Consider the following 25,018-nt stretch of genomic DNA (forward strand, 5'->3'; position numbering starts at 1 on the left):
CCTCCTACAAAAATTCTGAACAAAACACTGGCTAATTGAATTCAACAGCATATTTAGAGAATAATCCGTCAAGATCAAGTGAAACTCATCTCTGGAAACAGAGACAGTTGTACCCCTCCTTATGGTTTTGTTCATTAATCCTTTCTTAAATAAAAAATTAAAAAAATAAATAAATAAATAAATAAAAATAAAAAATAAAGTAAAGAAAAAGAAAAAAATAGCACACTGAAGATGATCTTAATGCCAAAGAGGAGTATTTTGGGGTGGCCTATTCTGCTCCCCTTTGGAGGCCTGAGAGAAGCCTCATTCAGACCACTGCACAGGCAGGCAGTTGTGATCTGCGTTCTGGGCATCACCAGAGCCTGGAAGTCCCTCGCAATAGAGAGCAGTGGCTCCTTTGGCTGGTGTTCAGCAGATGCATATGGAGAGTGGGTTCTTGATGAAGGCAAGCTTTTGCCTCCAAAGTCACAACTTGCACTAAGTGCATCACAAAAATATTGTTCTATGTGCATTGGCATATTTAAAAGTGAAAACAGCACCACTACTGTTTAACTTAGGTTCTGCTAGTCACCCTTTAAACATGGAAACAACCCTTAGAGATGTGGGCTCCCTTCCGCTGATCAGTCAGTAAACTTTTACTGCCATTTGCTTTGCTATCCTGACAGGCTACACTTGGGGGGGGGGGAACGTAACAACCCTGCTGCTCAGGCTACAACCAGACCCATGCCATCCTGAGGTGTTGTGGGGGACTTTCGGGCATCAGTATTTGTTAAAGTTCCCCCAAGGGTTTGCGAGGAGCAATCATCATGTTGAAGAAGCCTTGTGGTGAAGGAATGGAAGGAGCATTGGTATACAGTGCCCCCCCCCCATCCAATGGGGTGATGTATCTGCTAAAAAAACAAACAAACAAACAAAAGAAAACCTCCCATAGGCCTGAACCCAGTGCATACTGTTGGCCTCAATTACAAAACCAGTGAGTTTGCCAGCAAAGTGGGCTTATTCAGCAGCAGCAGCAGCAAGAGTTAGGACAGGCATTACAAAATGCCTAGGATGCCAGTACAACAAATCAAGAAGTGAAGTCTCGTGGGATACATACATCCATGCACATGCACCACCTCAAAAACTACAGAGAAATGTCATTTCATATTTTGGGGAGGGAAGCTCTCTCACAGGCTCAGCTGTTGCTAGGCAAAGTAGTGCCTCCCCTCCTCCTGCGCTAGCCCCCCACCCCGCCCCCTGCCCTACCAGCAAAGCAACATCGCTACTCAGAACCAGGATTGAATTGTGAGCAGGTGCCTGCCCTCTTTGCTCTAGCCCCACCTACCTCATTTACATAAATCTCTCTATGTTGACAATATTTACTTTGGACTTTTAAGTAAAACCTCATCTAAGGAAGCAGGCTTTATTATTATTATCATTACTGGGTAGAGACAAAAATTGAGAGGGAAGGGGGAGACAGACAGAAAGATATCTGCAGCCCTGCTCCACCACTAGTGAAGCTTTCCCCCTACAGGTGGGGACCAGGAACTTGAACATGGGTCCCTGCACATTGTAATGTGAGCACTTAACCAGGTGCACCACCACCTGTCCTCCTGAGGAAGAAGGCTTTCTAATACCATTTCACTCTTTTACTGGGATTGTTTTTCTTCCTCAGTGATGTTATAAGAACACTTTAAGAAGACATCGAACAAGTCAACATTATTCAAGCACCTTATTAAGTTTCACAACACGATGCTTATCAGTGAGAACATTTAATTTGTACATTAGGCACAGTAAATGGTCTATCAACAATAATACCAAACTGGACATTTACAACAGTACACACTAACGGGTGTTATGTGAGTATGGCCTATCTCCCTCCTGAGATCTATGCTCGTGTGCAATATTTTCAGAGTATAGTTGGAATGAGATTAAGAAGCCAGGGACGAGCAAGAACTAGTCTCTGCAAAGCAGAATCAAGAGTAGGAAAATTATCAGGAAGCCATACCAATCTGTCTACAGAGGAATTGTCCTGAGTCACAACTCTGAGACATATATTTCTTGACTAGAACTAAAAGGGAATTTGGGGGAAGAAAAATGCTATATTCCCAAGATTCCAGTCTTGCTCCTGACTCTCCCTCTCACTCCAAAGAAATCCTTATTCCTTAGAGAGCTATATCTGCAAAAGGAACCGCAAGGACTGGGGGTTAGGTGAAGGGTAAACAGAGAATCTGTTGGTTTCAGGTGGTTTAACCCTGTCCCATGCAGAGCAATTGCAGTGAGAACTGTTAGAGTCAAATAAATGCAGAAAGTTCTGATGATGGTAGACCATTCTGATGAGTGTGTTTGCATCTTACATGCACATAAGAAAAATATTTTGGAGTTAGGATGAACTTTTAGTCACTGGGGAATAACTTGCACTTGAAACTAAGCTAGGGCTGTCCTGGTTGCTTCTTCCTACCTCAGAGTTTGGCCCCAGTATGCCGAAGCACAGATTCTGAATGGCTTCTTCTAAGGACAAACTTTTGGAGATGACATTAAGGAATTTTTTTTATAATTTAGAAAATGGTAGCACAGGAGTTTTAGAATTAGAGTACACCTTGTCCCTGAAATGAATTACCTGGAATCTTTTAAGAAATTCTTATCTTTTGCTGCTTACTGGTGAAAAAAAAATCTTTGAAACTATTTGTCTATGGTGTTCACTGTACTGCCTTCCCTATAAAAAGAGAAATTTCTCTTCAGAGGAATTTTGAGTGTGTGTGTGTGTATGTGTGTGTCCCCTTAACATCTGTTGGCTTTCCCCAAGGATTGTAGAAATCCCGATACAGTACCAGCTTCTGAAATAGTTACTGAAACTCTAGTCTTTCATATTTTCCTTTATAATATTTGGATGTATTTAGGTGAACTTGCAGCATTTTAATTATATCTGTATCAGATGAGCAGAAGAATTGTAAAAGAGTTTGGGGAGAGATTTAATTTTAGATAGTGCCATAATTAACGGCATTTGGAAAAACTAGTGGAACTTTAATTAAATGTCTCTACATTAATTTAGTCATTTAATTGAAAATGTATTGGGGTAGTCCTTACAATTTATCACTCTTACTCTGTGAGGGAGAAGGATTTTAAATAACAAAGCATCTGTGTGACTACTTTTTTAATTATTTAACTAGATGCCCACCACTTGGCACCTGGCTGAATTTTCCACCTAGATATTCAAGTTTTCGGAGACATTACTTTGCTTTATCCTTTGTATTTAAAGAGTTATGAAGCAGGCTGGCAAATAGCTCACTCGGATAGTGTGCTGCTTTGTCATGTATGCAAGCCAGATTCAAGCCCTACACCCACCATTCTCACACTCTAGCAGAGCAAAATTGAAAGCCAGGTATCATTACAACACGCAGGATTGCTGGAACCATCTTAGATATAAAATAAAATTTGCCCTAAGCAGGTGTGGGGCCCTGCTGTTAAAATGTTTTGCCATCCTGTGTACAAATACATGATAGCTCAGATTGTTTAAAAAAAATTTAACTAGGGAGTCGGGTTGTAGCGCAGTGGGTTAAGCGCAGGTGGCGCAAAGCACAAGGACCGGCATAAGGATCCTGGTTTGAACCCCGGCTCCCCACCTGCAGGGGAGTCCCTTCACAGGCGGTGAAGCAGGTCTGCAGGTGTCTATCTTTCTCTCCTCCTCTCTGTCTTCCCCTCCTCTCTCCATTTCTCTCTGTCCTATCCAACAATGACAACAACAATAATAACTACAACAATAAAACAACAAGGGCAACAAAAGGGAATAAATGAATAAAATAAATATTTAAAAAAATTAACTAAATTCATTTTAAAGATCTTACAGTAATTCACGGTTCAGACAGCACCCAGTCTAGCGAAGAGAAAGGAGCACTGAAAAGTTGTATAAAATGCAAGGCTTTTATGGGTAGAAGGGAACAGGAACAAGGAAATTATACTTGGCAACAAATAAGGCCAGTAATTTCAAGGTTCCTTTCATTTAGGGGCTGGCAGTGGCCTATCAAGGCAGATTGTCTAACTAGTGCTTATCAGGCAATTCCTAAGTGGCAGGTTTAGATTTCATTTCGGTGAGAACAGAAACTAAAACTCACTTATGTCTCAGTGCCTGTTCTAGAAACCAGTACAGCAGGGGACTGTGTGAATGAAATTAGCAAAGGTTTCAGTATCCTCCTCACTGCTTAAATCACATCCATGTTATCAAGTTGATTTATGAGTGCCACATTTATTCGTGATGTTGACAAATGAGAGTACAGCCATATCAGTGTGAACAGAATTTCAAAGGGAAGTTATGTGAGGAATATCTGGAAGAACATAGAATGTTCACTAGAAAGGCAAGTTGAATTATACTTTTGTGTTTCCCCTTTCTGTTTTGTTTCTTGAGTTCTGCCTATGAATGAGATCATCCCATATTCGCCATTCTCTCTGGCTTATCTTACTTCACATAATTTTTTCAAGCTCCATCGAAGATGAAGTAAAGAAGGTGACTTCATCATTTTTAATAGCTGAGTAGTTCTCCATTATGTATATAGACCACAACTTTCTCAGCCACTCATCTGTTGTTGGATACCTAGGTTGCGTCCAAGTTTGGGCTGTTATGCATTCAACTGCTATTGTATTGCATCAAAGCAGAGGACTCTGGGGAAGGAGGGGAGGGATAGGAGGGATAGGGAGAGATTTCAGGTCCTGCTACACAATGACAAACCTAATTTGGGGGTGAAAATGTTTTGCAGATACCTATAATGGTAATATTATAAATTATACCTGTGTGCCAACAACTATGCTATAAACCATTAACCTCCCCATTAAAAAGAAGAAGAAGAAGAAGGAGAAGGAGAAGGAGAAGGAGAAGGAGAAGGAGAAGGAGAAGGAGAAGGAGAAGGAGAAGAAGAAGAAGAAGAAGAAGAAGAAGAAGAAGAAGAAGAAGAAGAAGAAGAAGAAGACATGTTGAAAACACAGGTCCACTTCTTCATGCATGTGGAGAGAGTGGGTAACAGAGTTGGTCCATTTAAGACTATTTGTGGAGGAAACCACTGCCCAGTGTCACAGGGGCACCTTGTTACGAGGAAGGAAAACCTCACTATTAGCGTTGGCACTTAGAGGCATGGACTGCTTCACAAATGCCCATCATTCTTAGTCTGGCTGACCAGCTAGCAGAAATACACATTGCTCAGTCACAACTGATATATACACTCTAACAAAAGCTCAAAGAGCAGAGAAAAGTGATTCTCTCTCATGTAGAGGTACAAAAGAAGATTGTTCAGGGGTCATTTGACTCTTCTGCTTCACCAAGTCGTCAGTTTCTGCTTATCTTGTTTTTCTTGCTATGCCAACTGCTGTTCTCACCATCAATGCATGGCTCAAAATGTTTGCTCCAATTCCAGCCATCACAACTGACTCTCAGCCCTCAGCAAGAGGGAGGAAGAGTGAGCAAACACACAGAGAATTGTCGTCAGCATTTTAAGGAAAACTTAGTCAGTACAAGAAGTATTAAATTTCCACCTCCCGTTTCTCAGCCCTAACTTTGTCAATAATGCATACTTTCTAAGGCTACGAAATGCACACTTTCCTGCAGGCATTCATGCATCAAACTTAAAATCATGGGTTCTGTTGGGAAGAAGGCAAGGGAACATTGGAGACCAACAGCAGTCTGCCACACAGACGGTGTAGAGATTACTCTTTTACCTGGGAATTGTGACAAGACAAACATAAAGGTTCAGTGGTCTCTTTAAAATAGTCTATGGGGAGACAGGAAGTATCACACTCAGCCATACACACAGCCCTATGTTAAAGGTCCTGGTCAACACATGGCAGCACCTGCACAAGAGAAACTTTATGAATAATACAGTGCTGTAGTGTTTCTCCTTCTCTCTCTATCTGTCCCGCTCTCTCATCCTCAGTTAAACAGCAAACAAGCAAACAAACAAACAAAAACACCCAGAAGTCTAACGGAAGTGATGGAATTATGCATGCACAAAGCCTAGTGATAACACTGACAGCAAAAGACAAATATAGAATGATAGACAATATAGAATATTCTCTACTGGGGCTGGGCGGTGGTACACCTAGTTGAGTGTACATGTTATAGTGCACAAGAATTCAGGTTCAAGCCCCTGCTCCCCACCAGCAGTGGAGAAGCTTCACAGGTGAGGAAGCAGTATTGTGTCTGACTTCTTCTCTCTCGCTCTATTTCCGTCTTTCCTCTCAATGTCTCTCACTATCCAACTAATAAATAATATAAAAATAAATAAGTAAAATATTTTTAAAGGCATCTTCTCTACAAGCATAATTTGTTCTCAAGGATTATTTGGAAATTCGTTTGCATATATATATATATATATATATATATATATATATATATATAGTTTTGTTTATTTTCATGAGAGAAAAAGAGACACCAGAGCACTGCTAGTTCCGGCATATGGTGGTGCCAGGGATTGAACCTGGGACCTCATTTCCTTCCAAATTCAATATAACATGTACAAGTGGCCCATATGTACACTGTGCATCCATGAACAAACAGCTCAGGGGCTCTTCAGTTGCCATCGTAATTATAGGTATTTTATTTTATTCTATTTTATTTTATTTATTTTATTTTTACCAGAGCACTACTCAATTCTGGCTTATGGTGGTATGAGGGATTACACCTGGGAACTTAGAGCCTCAGGCATGAGAATCTCTTTGCATAACCATTATGCTATCTCCTCCATACTCAGATGTCTTTTCTTTCTTTTTTTTTTTTTTTTAGCTATTTAAAATCTTTATTGTTTCATGATCAAAAGTTTTCTTTCCATAGAAGAATGGCAATGCAGTATCAGTGCATATTCTATGGAAGATTCACACCTCAAGTAACTAGCCTAGAAATCCAAGACAGCACTATGTCAAGCTAGTGTGCAAGGTCAAAGACACAGTGCTGCCAGTGCAACTAGTATACAGAAAGAATATGCAACTGTTAGAAAAAAAGAGTCTATGGCCAAATGAATAAACCAGTAACAGTGTTCTGCACGACATTCTAAGACAGAAAACAGGAAAGGACTGGGGAATGTACCTTCTAAAAAAAAAATCAAGTAGATCACAGGAACAGAGTTCCAAATTATATCACTGGTCATCTAATTCTTGTGTAACCTGTACTTTCCCCTTTTAATAGACCATGTCACACCGAAAGCCATTTTTAGTGTACTTAGTAAATGGTTCAGCCCTGTGCATATCCTGCTTCCCATTTCACAGCCAGAAGTAACTAGGGATCAGCAATAAAACCAGTGGCTGTTAGGCATCTTTAGTAAAAAGCTGAACAAACCCAAAATTTGTTCCCATTTTCTTGAGAAAGAAACTTTACAAAACAACAAGACAGCTGTCATGATTACTCTGTTTTGTCTGAAGGCAAAACAATTTTTATATAGTATGCTGAGTTAACATACAAAGGTTAACAAAATATTCTCAGATCACCTTGAAAGTTTTCATAACTAGTTTCTGAAAATAGTACTGATAACTCTGAGAAGCAAATTGGCTACTACAATTTATAATGCCTGGTTACTAGGAGTCTTTTGGTCAGGTTTGTGACTCAAGCTGCTATCCAGCTGAATTTGGCTACCTTGCATTAATTCACACAATAAATGTCATCTGAAAGGAAATAGCAATCTATCATGATGAAATAAAAAAAAGTTGAGAGGTATACAAGAAAGTTTTCTTAAATGTTTTTAAATTACATATAGAACTTTAGAGAATAAAAACTACATTTACCATGGTCTAAATTTTAAATCGTAAATGCATGAATTATTTGTAAGACTAACAAGTCACTTGCTAACTGCATCAAGGCCTTGCGGGGCAGGGGCACTCTGAAATGTATGGCATAGCAATTACTTTCCAGGTAAGTGAAACGCTTCTAATTTAAAGTGTTATTTCGCTATATTTGAAAAGCTATTTTACTCAATGTATGCACCATACAAAATAAGTTAAAAGGAGTAAGCAGGGAAAGGTTTTCTGGCATATTATGATGCAAACACATAACTTTCCCCTGGCAATAGTAGTTCCATGTATGTCCATTTTACCCAGGGTAAAACAGGAAAGGCTGATAGAAGATCAAAAATTTCATTTATAAATAGAAACAGGATTCAAAAAATGGAATTTCAACACCTTTTCTCCCCACAATGCAATTTACTCGACTGACTAACTATAATAAACATAAATAAAAACCACACCTCAAAAAACTGTTCTTATACTCTTATCTTAAAGTTTAACAGTAAATTCTAATAATTAAGAAGGACAGTACTCTTTTATAGCAATTTAATAATATGATTTTCAATACACAAAACACCAGCTTATTGGCAAAACCAGCAACATTATGGAGAGCAAGGGAATTAATACTTGGCCGCTCTGAGGTATAAATGCAGCTATATTTGCTGTGAGTATATAGTATATAAATTTATGCCAATGGCCTGCAGGTTTGCATAAAATTGGGAGCAATGTGATCCTGACTGAAAACTTACTTTTAACTTTTTGAAATAATGGAGGTTAAATAATTTTGAGAACAGATGTACTTCAGCTCAGTAATACAGCCAGCAGAATTCTGAGTTCCTAAATAATGTAAATAGTTATTACACTTAAAAAGTATTTAACATTGTATATTGATTAAAAAAAGAAAATGGAACAGGGAAAACATATAAGTATTTAAATTCAGCAGGACACAACAAAAAGCTTACTATAGTTAAATGTGAAATCAATCAAGTTTTTCCGAAAGAGAAAGTCCTTTTAATCCTTCAGTAAGTCCTTGTGAAAATAGTATGCTTACAATAAAAGTGATAAGGGAGCACCTAGAATACCCCCTAAGAGGCTTGCTCTACCGTTCAGCATTATTGCCCCATCTCCTGTGAGCATCGATGACCAATAAAAGACAAGTCCACTTGACCATAGTTCAGAAATTCTTTTCACCACTGCTGCCAGCTGAAGTCATCATTGCTTCCAAAGACCAAGAAAAAGCCTAGTATTGTTGCAAAGATGACTGTATTTCCTGTGAGAACAAGTGCATAAGCTCCCCACTCAATCAGATGTGCCCTGGCAAATACAATTGGGAGTCCAAAAGCCGAGGCAACAATGCCTGTTGTAAGAAATATGGCGAGCTTCTCACAAGCATTACTCATAGCATCTGTATCATCCACTAATCTTCTTGGCTATGCATTATGGAATAGGTGAAAGGATATAGAAAAATAAGACGAAGAGGGGCCAGTATTGGTTGCATTTTGGAAGGGCACGCCCAAGCATCAAAAACATCAGCCCAATTGCTTCTCCAAAGAACAAACTAAAGCTTTGATGCCAGCCATGGCGGTGACGTCGCTTCTGGCTCTAGGACCCGAGGCGGCGGTGGCAGCCGGGGGACCGGAGACACTCAGCGGAGGCGTCCAGACAACACCCCATATGTCTTTTCTTAAACCACTACTTCACCATATTGTACTTTTGAACATAGGGATGCTAATTCTATTCATAACACATTACAAACACGTGCACACAAAACACACTGTAGGCATGGAAATACAATGGTGGCCTCGACTAAAACAAGTACAAGTATTCTTTTTTATTTTTTAATTTTTTTTATTTATAAGAAGGAACCATTGACAAAGCCATAGGATAAGAGAGGTACAACTCCACACAATTCTTACCACCACAACTCTATATCTCATCCCCTCCCCTGATAACTTTCCTATTCTTTAGCCCTCTGGGAGTATGGACCCAAGGTCATTGTGGGATGCAGAAGGTGGAAGGTCTGGGTTCTATAATTGCTTCCCCGCTGAATATAGGCATTAACTGGTCGATCCATACTCCCAGCCTGCCTCTCTTTTTCCCTAGTGGGGCAGGGCTCTGGGGAAGTGGAGCTCCAGGACACATTGGTGGGGTTGTCTGTCCAGGGAAGTCTGGTCAGCATCATGCTAGCTTCTGGAACCTGGTGCTTGAAAAGAGAGTTAACATGCAAAGCCAAATAAATTGTTGACCAATAATGAATCTAAAGGCTGGAATAGTACAGATGAAGAGTTGGGGGTCCTCCATTTTCTAGATAACTAGTAGGCATATTTTAGTTATATTCCAAAGGGCCTATGGCTATACTAGTTTTTTTTTTCTTTTTCTTTTTCTTTTTCCCCTGAGCCTGAAATCTGATATTCAGGTGGATCCAAGTTATTGTCTGGAGAGTTGATAAATATTCTTTATTAGTGCCATTCCATTCTCTCTGGCCCTGCCCTGCCCTGCCCTGCCCTGTTTCAGGGCTTTATTGTTATGGATGGGAGGTTGTAACAGAAGTTTCTAGACTGCAGGGAGGTAAGGGAGCAGTGTACATTAGGAAGAATGAATCTGCATACAGTTAATGGAATGCTGTTTTCTTCCCTGGCAAAACTATATTTCTCTACTTGCATTTAATGCTCTTGTAAATGACAGAACTGTTGCTCAACATTTTTTTTTTTCGGTGGTGAGCATCGCCCTTGTCTGTTTATATATATAGAGAGAAAGACAGAGAAATTGAAATGGGAGGGGCCATTAGAGAGGTGGAGAGAAATAGAAACAGCTGCATCCCTGCTTCACCATTTGTGAAGCCACCCCCACCCCTGCAAGTGGGGACAAGGTCCTTGAATCCAGGACCTTGAGCATGGTCATGTGTGCACTCACCCAGGTGTGCCACAGCCCGGCTCCTATAATATCTATCTGATCCCTATTACTGTAAGCCTCAAATTGCAGTGTGGGTCAAGATCAGGGTTACAGACCACGCTCTCCACTCCTTCCTCTGTGTTCCATTCCAGCTGTGGGAGGAGGGGTCAGAGACCTGTGTCAATCTAGAATCCAGGGGGACTGTCATCTGTCATGTGAAAATATGGTCAAATATGATTGTATGAGGGAAACTGCACTGCAAATGTCTAACTTGTGCATTGTGAATCAGAGTAGATTTTTACACCAAGCTATACTGTTTCTCCCCATGGAGCTGTTCTCAGCACAAAGTTCCCGTTACATAATGAATGCACCCTTAAATATTGGGCAACTCTTGTTTCCCCATCATCGCACAATGCAACAAACTGTGCTTCTCAGTAACCATTTCTATTTGACCCACTGCTGTGGAATTCTTTGGTAAAAGGATGGGCTTTGGGGGCTCATAGAAGACTGAGAGGCTGACTTTCACAAAGCAGTGCATGAATCAGGTCGGACTTTAGATACTTTGCTCATGTTCTTTATACTAAGTGTCAAAGATAACATATTACAGACTTGGATTAGGTGTGGTGTATTGCACCAAAGCAAAGGCCTCTTCGGGAAGAAAGACAGGGAAATGGCTGGAGGGTGTGGGCTTCAGGGTCCTGGTACATGATGGTGGATAAAGGGCCTAAGTTGGAGGTGAGAGTCTTTTTGCAGACACATATTGTAGGGATATAAGAGATTGTATCAGTGCCAAATGTGCCAACAACTGTACTGTAAACCATTAACCCCTGAATAAAATATTTTTAATAAGTTACATGTCACTTAAAAAGTTTTTTTTAATAGTCCCATCACAAGAAATACCGCAGTTGAGTAAAAACATCTGGAAATGAAATCCCACGCCTTAGCCTTGGGAACTTTGGAAACACCCTCCACTCCAAGTTATTTTATTTCCTTAACAGGAAGAGTCTATTGTATGAGTGCTATGCATAAGATTGCCAGTTGTATTGTGGTTGTATTTGGGATCAAGGACACAACACTTTATTCAGCAGTTTCTATTGAATATAGCACTAATTTTTAAATATCATTTAATTGGAAGTAGGGTTGATGGTTTCCAGTACAGTTGTTGACACGTGGGTACAATTTCTCATCTCCCCATGACAGGTGTCTGCAAAACACTGTCACCCCCAGCTTAGGTCTTCCTCCACAGTCATGTGCCAGGACCCCAAAGCCCTCCTTCCCCAAAGTCTAGAACTGACTATGACACTTTTGAGCTGACTTGCACTTGAGAGTTAACTGAGAAGCTTCAAATCACTTCTGCACGTCACAGTACACCTTGGAGATTAATATATCATGTGGAGAGCCTCCGCCCTTATCCCTCTTCTAAGGGAGACTAAAGGAACCCCCAGTGTAATAAACCAAGGGCCTTCTGGAGCTCCCATGATTGTGTTGAGAAAGCAAGGAAGACAATTTGGTTAAGTAACGATGCTGTGAGCATCTGGGGAGATAGTACAGCAGTAAGTGCAACAAACTTTCATGCCTGAGGCTTGAAGACTGCAGGTTCAATCCCCAGCACCACCATAAGCCAGAGAAGATCTGGTCAAAAAGTGAGAAGCCTAGAACGCTGTGACCCCACATGCCTTGTGAGCTCTTCTGGGATGGAGACTTCTAGCATCTACATCCTTAGATTGCCTGGAGTAAGCCAGTGCAAAAAAAAAATATTTAGATGTCATTCCCTGGTTGGGAAACAACAATAGAAAGATATCATGGTCAAAAGAAAAGGAAAAGAAGGAGAAGAAGTGGTAGTGGTGGTAGTGGTAGCGGTAGTGGTAGTAATTCAGGAGGTATTTTATACTGGGAAAGGAAGGTTTGACAGAGAAAACAAGGTCCTCTTGTTCAGAGAGAGAGAGAGAGAGAGAGAGGCTAGAGAGTTCACTGTCCATTAATTGGGCTGGTAAGACAGCTCACCTGCATAATGTCCCTGCTTTTATTTCTGGTTTTTTATTTCTTTTTTTTTCTTTTACTAGCTAGGATGGAGAGAAATTGAGAGAGAATGGGGAGATAAAGAGGGAGAAATATAGACACCTGCAGACCTGCTTCACCACTTGTGAAGCTTCCCTCTGCAGGTGGGAAGTGGGAGCTCAAAACCTTGTGCTTGGTTATATGTGTGCTTAACTAGGTGCGCCATCACCCAGTCCCTGTGTCCCTGCTTTGTCATGCGTGAGACCCAGGTTCAACCCCTTGTCCCTACCACACACTGGGGGAAGCTTCAGGGCTATGGTGCCTTTTCTTCCTCTTCCCCTTTCTCCCAATCTCTAACTCTATCTGAGCAAGTCAACCCTGAACAGTGAAGCCCTAGTCATGACGGGAAAATAAATAAATAAACAGTTGACAGCTGCACAGTTACTAAGTAGATGACATGAGCATTTGGTACCCTTTTGGGCCATGTAGCTTCACTTACATGCTACCCACTAACAAGGGTGTTTGGTGAAGCAGTAGGACTGGGCTCAAGCTGCTTCAGTTTTCCTTCCTGGAGAAAGTTCCAAAGCTGAACTCTCAGTGAGACTGTCTCTCATATATGCTATTTTTGTTCAAGAGAAAGATGGTGAGCTACTTTGAGAGGGTTTGAGTGGTTTTTTTGTTGTTTGTTTTGTTTGTTGTTGGTAGTGGTTGTTGAAGGGGACAGCTCTTTTATTATGGCCAGCTTATGCTGTTTTAGGATTTAATGACTTTTTAATGGATGTGTCTTCTGGTTAAATGTTTGGTGCATAAGAAGTAAAATCAGGAGGGGAGAAATGGATCATGAGGCTAATGGCAAATTTGTGAAGTGAAATTCAATAAAATGATATTATCAAAGTCTTGAGCTGTACATTATGTGATAAAAAAATTAGATAAAGCTCTAGTTGGATGCAGTTGAAACTTTAAAGCATCTCTGTTATGTCTGTGGTATTTACGGTATTATTTTTAATTTCATCAGCAGAGTTTCAGAACTTGCAAGTATTGTTTTTATGGATAACAATAACATCTGTGGAATTCTGTGACAATGGTGCTGTATTCTTTTAGTGTTTATGTTACTTGGTGGACAATTGTGCTAAAGCTTCCATAGATGAGCAAGCCTTGGATGAGGGTGTCTCCAATGTAGCTTTTTTCAGTGCAGTGAATGCCCCACAGCCCCCCTCAAGTAAACTACACCTAAACTGTAACTCATTAACAATCCTACCCCCTAGCCCCGCTCTCTGTTTAAAAAGGTTAGTGGTGAGGAAACGTTGGTATTTTCCATGACATTGCATTTAGGAGCTTGACGGTCAGCAGCACATCTTGTGTGGAATGAGTACAACCTGTCCTTTTTAGTGTTATGTTGAAAACCTCAAGAACTCACACTGATGAAGGTTTAGTTATAGCTCACATCATTTTCTAAGTTGGGAAGCTGAAATGTACGTGCTTTATCTCCCTCCCACTAGAATTATTTACAACAACTTCTAGCTGTTCAGTGGTCCCTAGGTTTAGAACTCACTTCATACCTTGGATCAGTCCCCGCATGTGTTTTTGCTTAAATGCTGTTCAAAGCATGACATCCATTATTAGAACTTTTAGTTCTAAATGTCACTGTTGAGAATTGTATATAATGATTGCAGAGTTCCTGAGGAAATTGTCGTGGATTGCTTTTAGCATGCAGTTTACCACTGTGGTTGCTTAGCTTTTAAAAAATAATAACGTTTCAAAAACAGTTAAATTCATGGGTGGGAACCTCTTTTCAGCCGTTATACTTGATAATTTTCTGTTCTGAACTTTGGTTAAGCAAATAATTTGGGGGAAATTCTGAAAAGGAAAAGAACTTTAGCATTTCCTCTACTTTAGAAATATTTTGTAGCCTTTTCTTAGTCATTTGGGTCATCGTTTATTCACTGACAGTTACAAATGATTGTCAATAAGGTGTAAAAGGCATTTGGCAAATATCCTAGGGTGGTGATTCTTCAAGTTAGGATTTGAAACTTTGTCTACTTTTTTTTTTTTAACTTTCCTGGAAATTATAATTATAGTCAAAGGGCAGTGGAATGCTTGGACTTATGTGTCGAAAATTCTCTTAGGAATTTGCCAGTTATTGGATTTATCAGGGACTGACAATCAGTCAATCTGTACAATATGTACCTATTCATCTGGAACCTTCTAATTCAGTCCTCATTGAGGGTACCTGACTGCTCTTTGTCCACCCCTGCTAATGACCAAACACACTATCTTGAATATTAATTTCTCCTGTGTGCACATATTATTTTTCTTATGATGCCATTCCATTTGTAGCATGCCTCTTAACCACGGCCAACGTGTTGAGTTTAATCAGTAAGCTTTGTTTCTGTGGTCATTGCTTCCCAGAACTCTCAGGGTTTTGAAACGTGGTGGTTTTTCTTCCAGGAATACTGGTAATTCTCCAGCAGCAGGCATTGCTCTCTAATTGACATCATTTCACTCTCTTCCTTTTCCTGACTATTGAAAAGTATTTCATTTGGTGTTTTGCCAAGGATCTTGTTCTGTTTTATAAGAATTTTCTCTTCGTGCATTCTGCACTGAGGAATACCTAGTCCATGCATCAGTTGCATAAATGGTCATTTGAAAGCATTTCCCACAGCTGGGTATTTTTCATTGATTCTTTTCATCTGAACATCATTCATTAGCATTCTTCCTCCTCATTCTTCTTATGTCTGTATCTTTTTTTCTCCTATAGGTTTGGTGCTTTCTGCACTTTTTTGGTATTTAAATGTAAATCGCTGAAAACAGTCATTCTTTGACCTCATTCCATGGTCATAATGAAATCACAAATTACAAATTGTGTTACTATTTTCTGGCTTATTCATTCATATGCATTTTATAATTCTAAGACATTCCACCTCCTTGTAACTAACGTCAACCAATCTCTTCATGATATAGGTGCCATGTTATGGACTGTATCACTGCGTTTTGTCCAAGCTCAAATTTTCAGGATATAAGCTATAAAATATATATTGGCTAATAAAGAAATATAGCCACATAGTGGATAGCTGGAGAGGAAATCTCTGTTGGTATGCTGCAGGCACCCACAGAAGTGAAATGGAGCAAAAGCAGTCTGCAGTCTTCTATATAAGAGGTAGCAATGGAGATAGTAGCTTGAAAATACAGTAAGTCTGCGGAGTCGGGCGGTAGCGCAGCAGGTTAAGCGCACGTGGCATAAAGTGCAGTGAACGGCGTGAGGATCCTGGTTCGAGCCCCCCCCCCCCGGTTCCCCACCTGCAGTGGAGTGGCTTCACAGGTGGTGAAGCAGGTCTGCAGGTGTCTATCTTTCTCTCCCCCTCTCTATCTTCCCCTCCTCTCTCCATTTCTCTCTGTCCTATCCAACAACGATGACATCAACAGCAATAATAACCACAACAACAATAAAAACAATAAGGGCAACAAAAAGGAAATAAATAAACATTTTTTAAAATCTTTAATAAGAAAATACAGTAAGTCCAGAATGTGATAAATGTGTTTTTACTTCTACATGTATCCAGGTATTAGGCCTAAACAATGAAAGTTAAGTGTGTTAGTCTTCATTTCTATATGAAGACTTCCTACGCACTACTGTTTCTCTGTGTTCACGTGTACAACTTGGAGATTTCCATAATCTGGACTTCTTGTATAACCACCTGAGCATTTCTTCCCTTGGAGTTACTTTAAGGGGTAAAATGTACTCTTCATATGTGTTAAGAAAAAGGGGTACAGGAGCTAGATAGTGACTGACTGGGTTGAGTGTAGACATTATCTTGTGCAAGGACCCAGGTTCAAGTCCCTGGTCCCTATCTGCATGTAAGAAGTTTCATGAGCAGTGCTGTGGATGTCTCTCCTCTCCTCTCCTCTCTTCTCTCTCCTCTTTCCTCTCCTCTCCTCTCCTCTCTTCTCCTCTCCTCTCCTCTCTTCTCTTCTCCTCTCCTCTCCTCTCCTCTCCTCTCCTCTCCTCTCCTCTCCTCTCCTCTCTCTCACCATCACCTTATATCAAGAAATGACCACAGGGAATGGTGGAATCACGCAGGCCCCTGATAACAAATTTTATTAAGGAAATAGGAGAATAAAAGAGGAGAGAAGTAATGGAGAGAAAGGGTGAGGGGGAAATCTGAGAATATATCATTTGTCATCCTCACGTGGCATATAATTGTATATGTTTCAATCATCCTAAATTCGCATTGTGTGATTTCTGAAATAATTAGTCCCCACCCCCACCCCCAGATTGTTTGGGGATAAATATTTATCCATGTCTAATCAGTTCTATACAAAGCTTCTTTATACATATTTTTGTTTTTATAATATCATTGAAAAATCAAAGGAAAGCCTATTTTAGGCAATAAACTGGCCATTATTCCAAAATAGAATTTTAGAATTGCAAGTATGGTTGGAATAACAAAAGAATATCTCATTCAGAGTGTTTTATATCCTACAAATAGATTCCTACTTAATTGGCATCATTTTAGTAACTTACCATTTTCTCAGAAGTGTGTTTGATTTGTATTCTTCTAACAATCGTTATTTTCCTGGCCACATCTAGTATTGAGAAACACAGCATTTACATCCACTAAATAAATGATAATGGAGAGGAAGTTCTTTGAAATTGAACTTGTATTATTTGTTTCTTGAATAAATTCAAATAGGTAGTTTTTCTTTATGTTTAGGATTTGTTTTTTTTTATCAGTTGTAGCATCTCAGAATAGATTTATCACAGATGATCTAGGTATGTCCTTTCTTTGGAGAATTTTTAAGTGAGTCCTGTAGTCCGAGAACATGTTCTAATACTACATGCCATTTTCAAAAATGATATTCTTCTCATTATGTCAAGGACAGAGGGTGCCCCCTATAGCAAAGTATCTCAAAATAGCAGGCCTCTTATTCTCTACCATTTAATAAATGAGACATACTATAAGACTATTGTGTTTATTATAATTCTATTGAGTTTCATTTGTTCTCAAGTATTCACTTCTGTGCCTTAATGTGTAAGTTTTACAAACTTATGTTCTTAGGATTCTAAAACTAATTCTTCTGTGCCTTTTCCTGGGGATGTTAGTATTTACTATCTTTTCATATTACACTAGATGCATTGATAGGTTATTGATTCTCTTTTTCCTGCATATGCATACAACTCACAGAATCATAATGACCTATACATTCATTTCCTCTTTAATTCTGGCCTTTGTAGTTCTGCATCCTCCTCCTCTTCCTCTTCCTCTTCCTCTTCCTCCTCCTTCTTCCTTTCTCTCCCCCCCACAGCACTGCTCTGATCTGGCTTGTTATGCTGCTGGGGACTGAACCTGGGACCTCAGTCTCAGGCATGGAAATCATTTGCATGACCATTATGCCTGTTTCTCCAGCCTCATTACCATTTCTTGCTCATTTTTTAGAGCTCTAAGCTACTATATATCCTACTATAATGTTAGTCATTCTTTCTACTGGTCTTTTTTTTCCCCATACATTTTCTGATTTTCTGTGAGCCACTAGCAGATCATTCAGTTGTTTGATGGTGGACACTAATTTACCCGGACCTTTCAAATACGAACATCCTCTTTCATCTTTATTTGTTTAGAAAGATATGTCAGATGAATCACAGCATACTTTTAAGCCTCCTGTTTAGTTTTGAACTTTCTCCTAAGAATTCTGGTTTTATTTATGTTTGTTTATTTTGGAAAGAGACAAAGAGAAATTAAGAGGGGGAGGGGGAGGTAGAGAGGAAGTAAGAGTAGCCCTGCTTCACCCCTTGTGAAGCTTCCCCCTGCAAGTGGGAGCCTGAGGCTTGATCCAGAGTCCTCGTGCATTGTAACACGTGCTTTACCAGGTGCACCACCACCCAATCCACCCCCCAAGAATCCTATTCTAAGGTTCTCTGTCTTGACATTTTCCTAGAACTTTCCTCTACTCCTCAGTGACTCAAAATGGAGGAAACTTAGAGGTATCTAATTCAGCAACTCCCTTTTTCTGTTTCAGGAAACTGAAGGTAATGGCTCATCGAGTAGCTTGCTCCTGATGATACAGAGACTTATGCAGCCTTGGCTGTATAGGGCCTTATTGGCACTCCAGGCTTTATTAACCTATCTGTTTATTCCATGGAACCAGACCTATACCTGACTTCCTTATTTTCCTCTCTGGGTCACTCATGCTGATGTCTTCAGTTGATCTTCCATCCCTCCTGATAGCCAATTGTTTATGCAACTCCAGTGTCTTGCACACCATAACCTGTCAGGGCTAGAGCTAATCTCTGCACACTACACAGTCCAGTACCTCTCCTGACAGGCACTACTCTGTAGTGGATAGAAAGCTCAGATTCGGGCCGGGTGGTAGCGCAGTTGGTTAAACGCACATAATGCAAAGTGCAAGGATCCTCACAAGGATCCCGGTTCGAGCCCACAGCTCCCCACCTGCAAGGGGATCGCTTCACAAGCGGTGAAGCAGGTCTGCAGGTGTCTGTCTTGCTCTCCCCCTCTCTGTCTTCCCCTCCTCTCTCCATTTCTCTCTGTCCTATCCGGTAACAACAATGTCAACAAAATGGAAAAAAAAAAAAGTGGCCTCCAAGAGCAGTGGATTCGTAGTGCAGGCACCGAGCCCCAGCAATAACCTGAAAGGAAACAAACAAACAAAAAACGAGTCACAAAGAAAGCTCGGATTCACCCAGCCCAGATATTTATTCTCCCTGTAACTATGAGTATGCTACAGAAACTCACTAAGTCTATTTTCTCATCTATAAAATGAGGGTATAAAACAAGCCCGGGGGCTATTGGTGAGGATAGTGTGAGATGATACCAGAAAAGTATTCAGCACAGGGGATGACCCATAGCAAGTTCTCTGTAATTGTTCTACAGAGGGAGGCAACATGGTGTTATGGCCAGAACACTGGGCCAGGGTCTAAGTTCAACTCCAACACGGAGTCTGTGATGTTCATGGCAGAGAAGCCAAAACTCATTTTCACTTACAAAAAGATTGTAAGAAAAGAGTATGGGATGGGGACCTACATAGTCCCAAGTATTTTGCCAATCCCCATTTTCTAGAATTAGACGGAATCTTATCTCTTATTAACTCTATCACTTGTTTTTTAACTAATTTAAAAAATATAATCTTTGTTGGATAGAGACAGTCAGAAATTGAGAGGGGAGGGAGAGATAGAGAGGGAGAGAGACAGGAAGATAACTGCAGCACTGATTCACCACTCACAAAGCTTTTCCCCTGCAGGCAGGGACTGGGAGCTTGAACCTGGGTCCTTGTGCACTGTAACATGTGCACTCAATCAGGTGTGCCACCACCTGGCCCCTTAACTCTATCACTTATTAACAAGAAGACCTTGGGTCAATTGCTAAACCTCTCCAAGGTTTGGTCCCCTTACCTGTGAAGAAGCCCTATGTTAGAGTTGTTATGAGAATTAATGAGATCATTTGCAAACACTGCTGATTAGCACAGTTGCTGGACTAGTGCTTAATGTATGTCCCCTGACATGACTATGTCTGCTTGTTGCCAAGTGGGGGGTGCATAAGGGCAGTGTTACTGTTGACTTTTTCCTGAAATGTTTGGAGCAGAGTTGTTGTCTTTTCTCTTTCTCGTCCTATTAGATATGCATTCTACACTCTGGCATTCAGTATTTCCAGCAACATCGAATAGCTCTTTTCTTTATTTAATGCATATATTTTTAAAGTTGGATTTATTTTATTTGATAAAACAGAGAAATTGAGAGGGAAGTGAGATAGCGAGAGGGAGAGATAGTGAGATAGTGAGAGAGAGAGTCCAGCAGCACTACTTCACCACTTGTGAAGCTTTCCCTCTGCAGGTGGAAAGCAGGGGCTTGAACCTGGATCTCTGCACAGAGTAATATGTGCACTTAGCTAGGTGCACCACCACTCAGCCCCTAGACAGCTCTTTTTCAAAATCATTGAGATGGTTAAAGCAACAGGAAATTTTAGAAGTAACACATCTCACTCTATATGGGAGGTTGCAAAACTAAGGGAAGGGCTAGGAAAATGGTGATGGCTAGCTCCTGGACTCAGAGCCTCTTCTCAGGGATCATGACCTGCATGTCATGCTGCCCTGCAACTACAGAGCTGAAAGGGAATTAAGAAACATTCATCTCTCCCCAGAGGTAGAATGCCTCCCTCCCTTCACCCTTCATAAATTCCCTACTCTCTGGACTCAGTTTGAGCACAACTACTGATGATGAAGTCACCTTTTTATCCTCCAGAGAGCAGTTCCGGTTGTTTCTAAGTCATTATATTAAATAAAAATTGACTTTCCTGAAATTCCTATGTACTGATCCACATCTGTCCACTGAAGCCAAAGAAAATGGCAGCTTTTCTATGTCGTCAAATATTTGTTGTCTGTCTCCTTCCTTGAAGTGCCTCCTTTAATTTTATTTTTTTATTGATTTAATAATGATCGACAAGACCGTATCCCTCGTCCCCCCGCCAAGGAACCCCGACAGAGAGGTACAATTCAACATAGTTCCCCCCACAAAGTTCCACACCTTATCCCCTCCATTGGAAGATTTCCTATTTTTTATCCCTCTGGGGGCATTAACCCAGAATCATTATTGGGTGCAGAAGGCGGAAGGTCTAGCTTCTGTAATTGCTTCTCCTCAGGACATGGGTTGACCCATACTCCCAGCCAGTTTCTATCTTTCCTTAGTGCGGCAGGACTCCGGAGAGGTGGGGTTCCAGGACACATTGGTGGGGTCATCTGCCCAGGGAAATGAGGTTGGCATCTGCAACTTGGTGACTGAAAAGCATTAAGATATAAAGCAGAAAAATGTGTTTAATATTCAGGAACCTAAAGGTAAAAGTACAGCAGATGAGATTTGGAGTCTTCACGTTGAAAGGAGCTAGGAAATCTATTTTAGGTATATTCCAAGGGGCCCAGAACTTTACTAATTTTTGCCTGAGCCAGACAGCTAACATGCAGGTAGACCCAAGGTATTGTCTGGGGAGATGGTGTCCGCGTTGGAAATAAGACTGGATCAGGGAAGGGAGTAGCTCCCAAATATGGGAAAAGTACATAAATACCATTAACTGTAAACCCCATTGATCTGATCTGGAGTCCATATTCAGTAACTGATTCACATTAGTATTAAAATGAGGCACTTCGTTCTAAGGATAATCTTGTCAGATATGTAAGGACTACAATAGCTGGATAAGGGCAAGAGACTGGCATACTTTAATGATGACTCCTTTGGTCACTACCAGGCCACCCTATCATCTGGAACCCTAGTCAGTGAATCCTGGGATTCCCACATAGATATGATGGGCCTAGACCTCTAACAGATCCCTCTCTCTACCATCACTTGTCATCTCCACTAGGAACAGCATCGTGGACCCTCTTTTGGGCCTCTACAGGACCTTGCCCTCAATGTGGAACAACAATGGTAGGGACTGCCCCACTCGCCAAAGGAAAGCTGGGTCAATATACTCTGCCACATACTGTTTTGTTTGTTTGCTTTAATTTAGCTTATTGTCTGCTCAGTTGAAAGGCCAACACTAGCTTGGTTTTTCCATCATTGCTGGATACCTCACCACTAGGACTCAAGGTCAGAGTAAACAAATGTTTCTATAAATCCATTCAGTTGAAATTTTCTATTCTGTCAGTTACTCCTCATAATATCTTCTATGAAGATATTTACTTTCCCTGCAAGACTTCAGAATGATTGAGGCCATCTAGAGCAGGTCAGAAACTCCACCTGAGCAGTGGAACTTATAATGTTTCCTTTTTTTTTCTTAAGTTTATTTTTTTATTTATAAAATGGAAATATTTACAAGATAATAGGATAAGATAGGTACAGTTCCACACAGTTCCCACCACCACAACTCCATATCCCATCCCCTCCCTTGAAAGCTTTTCTGTTCTTTACCCCTCTGGAAATATGGATCCAGGATCATTATGGGTTGTAGAAGATGAAAGGTCTGGCTTCTGTAATTGCTTCGCCGCTGAACATGGGCGGTGGTAGGTCGATCCAGACTCCCAGCCTGTCTCTCTCTTTCCCTAGTGGGGCAAGGTTCTGGGTAGGTGGGGTTCCAGGACACATTGGTGGGGGTCATCTGCCCAGGGAAGTCTGGTCAGCATCATGCTAGCATCTGGAACCTGGCTGGCTGAAAAAGTGTTGATATAAAGTAGCATCTGGAACCTGGTGGCTGAAAAAGAGTTAAGATATAAAGTAGAACAATTTGATAATAAGGAACCTAAAGGCAAGAATAATGCAGATGAAGATTTGGGGGGGGGGGTCTCCATTTTGGAAAAAGCTAGCAGGTCTATTTTAGGTATATTCCAAGGGGGCCATGACTTTACAAGTTTTTGCCTGAATCTGACAGCTAACATGCAGGTGGACCCAAGGTATTGTCTGTGGAGATGGTGTAATAGTTGGAAATGGGATTAGAAAGCTGGATTAGGGAAGAGAATAGCTCCCACATATGGGAAAGTATATAAATATTGTTAACTGTAAACCCCATTATTTTGATCTGGGGCCCATATTCAGCACAGGAGCCTGTGTAACTTCTGCATCCCTGTAGGTCTGAGCTCGCATTCCATGGTCATGGCTGGGAACATTCCAGGCTGCACTAATTTCAGGACCCATCTCCCTCGAGTGGTAAGAGTATGTTGCTCAACCTCCCTTCAGAGAAAGGAACAGTCTTGACCATTGTTGATCCACATTGGTCCTATAGGGGCCCACAAAGGGGTCCATTATGTTGTTCCTGATGGAGATGACCAGTGGCAGTAGAGAGAGGGATCTGTTAGAAGTCTAAATCCATCATGTCTCTGTGGGAATCCCAGGACTCCCTGACTGTGGCCTCAGATGATGGGGTGGCCTGGTAGTGACCAAAAGAGTCATAAATAAAGTGTGCCAGTCTCTTACCCTTATCCAGCTTTTGTAATCCTTACTTTGTCTGACAAGGTTAGCTTTAGAGTGATTGAGGGAAGTGAAATAGGAAGTAGGTGAGAAAGGTATCTAGGTCTATGTAGTAACCATTTCATTAGGTACTTTATGGTATCTTTTTTAGGCTTTTCTACTTGCTTGCTGCATTTACTGACTCACTGCAAACTATTGTGTGCTATTGCTTTAAGGTATATATTTTCCCCCAACTTATGTATGCATGTATACATAGGTCCTATCTCGTGTTCTCTGGTCTATATCTAGGTTTTGAGACTTTGTTAGGGAGTGCACCACCTGAAATGATATTAAGGAGTCCTATGAGCTAGGAAAGGTCTCACCAGATTAATAAAGCTGGAGGGTTGACATTCCACCTGACGTCTCTGGACACAATCCGAAGTGAAACATGGTGAGGCGGTAGTGGTTGCATTGAATAGACTGGGATCAGCAGATGCAGTATCAGTTGGCATGAATTGAGAGAAGCATGCAGGAAAGTGAACCCCACCCCAGAAGTTCCAGGACAGGAAGAAATATGGATTTTGTAGAGAATGGGGAAGGTTTCTGCTTTCTTAGGGTTTAAGAAGGCAATAGATAGTTATTGCTATAACCAAATTATTTGACAATTGGGTTAACTTATAGTGTTTCTTACATGCCATATTGCAACCAAACTGGCCTAGAGGTTTGCATTGACAATCCCCACTGTGTAGTGGAAAATTTAGGGCCAGGATATAGCTTAGTGAGTAAAGCATGTGCCTCACCATGTGTAAGGAGCCACATGCACTCCGGGCCCATAACAATATGGGAATACCATGAATGACAACAGGGAGGCTCTGCAGATGGTACAGCAGTGCTGTGTTTTGTCTCTTCCTTCCTTAGTCTATCTATGTATCTTAGCATATGGGGGGGGAAAGAATGTAAAATGTAGCCTGAGGCCAGTGGAACTGCACAGAAATGAGGCTCTGGCTCCACAAAAGACCAGAAGACAGGAAGGAAGGAGTAGAAAAGAAAGGAGAAGGGAAAAGGAAAGGAGGGAGGATAATCAAGAAAGAACTTGGGGTCATCTTTGAGTCATTTTCTCCTTGACCTTGATTTTTCATTTGATCACCAAATCTTGTTGAGATCTCTCTCTCTCTCTCTCTCCCTCTCTCCCTCCCTCCCTCCTCTCCTCTCCTCTCCTCTCCCCCTCCCTCCCTCCCATTATTGAAATCCATCTATTTTCTATAACTGTCCTGTCCATCTCTCAGTTCTCTGTTAGTGGTTGTTCCTTGTTAGACCTTTAATGAGTAGCCTCTCAGCCCCTAGGTTTCTTACCACTGTTAGTAGATATCGTGCCAAACCACAGAGCTAATCCTAGCACTCCATTATTTAAGAAAAGATCTCCCAGATATTTCTTCCTCTCCAGGTCAGTATCCACAGCCTGTCAAAATTTGGTCCCAGTCCATAATTTAGCTCCAGAATTGTAGATCATGT

The 25,018-nt window shown here is 40.9% G+C and overlaps 1 protein-coding gene and 1 pseudogene across 8 annotated transcripts in view; one reads left to right on the forward strand and one right to left on the reverse strand.

Annotated features, from left to right (window-relative positions):
• Window positions 1-25,018, forward strand: part of DMD (dystrophin) — a 2,449,111-nt gene that overhangs the window by 2,120,132 nt on the left and 303,961 nt on the right. The gene's annotated exons all lie outside the window — the stretch shown is intronic.
• On the reverse strand, window positions 8,723-9,504 carry LOC103109706 (leptin receptor overlapping transcript-like 1; annotated as a pseudogene).

This window comes from Erinaceus europaeus, chromosome X (assembly GCF_950295315.1).
Source record: "Erinaceus europaeus chromosome X, mEriEur2.1, whole genome shotgun sequence".
Taxonomy (NCBI): domain Eukaryota; kingdom Metazoa; phylum Chordata; class Mammalia; order Eulipotyphla; family Erinaceidae; genus Erinaceus; species Erinaceus europaeus.